Raw genomic sequence first — 1,249 nt, forward strand, 5'->3', positions numbered from 1 at the left:
GCCTAATTTCACATTTTTTGCGCACTAAGAATCAGAAACGCCAATTATTGCCTTGAAGGGAAGACTAATCCAGTTTTCACAGATGCCCAGTTCAGAAAATATCAAAAGTGATCATTTCCAAGGAGTATTAAAACATAGAGACCAAAAACATACAGGACATTGTCAGTGTGTTAGATGACAATGGAACTAAATTACACCACTTTTAGTTTAATAACTGTTACGGAGTCAGGAGGGCTGGATCTAGGCCCAGCTGCAACAAGCCAGTGACTGTTTGGGTAAATGCCTTTATTGCTCTGGGCCTCCGTTTATTTGTCTGTAAAATAGGAGAGTTTGACTAGCCTGTACTTATGGTCCCTTAGATTGTTAATATTCTACTTGTATAATTCCGCGTGCCACATTCTGATGATGTCTTAGTAGATATGTGGGTTTCTAATCTTCCTTTCTCTCCAGCATTGCTCCTCTGTACCGACCTTGGGATGATGGCTCATACTGCTACACTTTAAGAAAATGGCATCTTCTTTAGAGGACAGAGGTGCATAGTGTCAGTGCACAGCCCCTACTGTGCCTCAACATAATACTCTGGATCCTAATATTTGCAATTTGTACCTTGGACAGGTCACTTCCCCTTTTATGGTCTTCGTGTCTATTTATAATGAGGATTTTTTTTTCTTCTGAATGTCTATTTCTAGCTTAACTCTCTTTCAGGCCCTTAAGGTTTGTTGGTCAGTTTCTCCTTCCTTCCTTCCTTCCTTCCTTCCTTCCTTCCTTCCTTCCTTCCTTCCTTCCTTCCTTCCTTCCTTTGAATAAGTTTTGGTCATCTCACATTCTCAGTGAGTTTTTCTGGGTCTCTCTTTCTCTATTTCCTCCCCTTCCTGCTGGTAGAAGTCTGGAGAGACTTGTGAGTCACATCTTGTCCCCAGGTTGCATGGCTGTGGGGTAGTAATTCTGCCCAGTGTTTGGAAGCTGTGGACATCAAGGTCCCTCTGGATCTTTCGTGGACAATGCTCTGAGAATCCCTCATGAGGAGGAGACCTTGACGTCTTATCTTGCCTTATGGTATAAAAAAGACATTGATGCAGCTGCTGTGGAGTTTTATTAGATACAAAACAGATACACAATGATGGGAATCTAAAGACTAGCAGGAAAGTAGAACTTTAAGCTCATGGACTCATACTTTGATTCAGAAAGTGCAGCAGTATACTAAGATCATTATGGAATGTCTGGTGAGATTGTTACAGAGAAAACAAAA

The 1,249-nt window shown here is 41.3% G+C and overlaps 1 protein-coding gene across 1 annotated transcript in view; it reads right to left on the reverse strand.

Annotated features, from left to right (window-relative positions):
• The window catches only part of KRT23 (keratin 23), a 24,927-nt gene that overhangs the window by 893 nt on the left and 22,785 nt on the right, over positions 1–1,249 (reverse strand). The gene's annotated exons all lie outside the window — the stretch shown is intronic.

The sequence above is a fragment of the Hipposideros armiger genome, unplaced genomic scaffold (genome assembly GCF_001890085.2).
Source record: "Hipposideros armiger isolate ML-2016 unplaced genomic scaffold, ASM189008v1 scaffold_40, whole genome shotgun sequence".
Taxonomy (NCBI): Eukaryota; Metazoa; Chordata; class Mammalia; order Chiroptera; family Hipposideridae; genus Hipposideros; species Hipposideros armiger.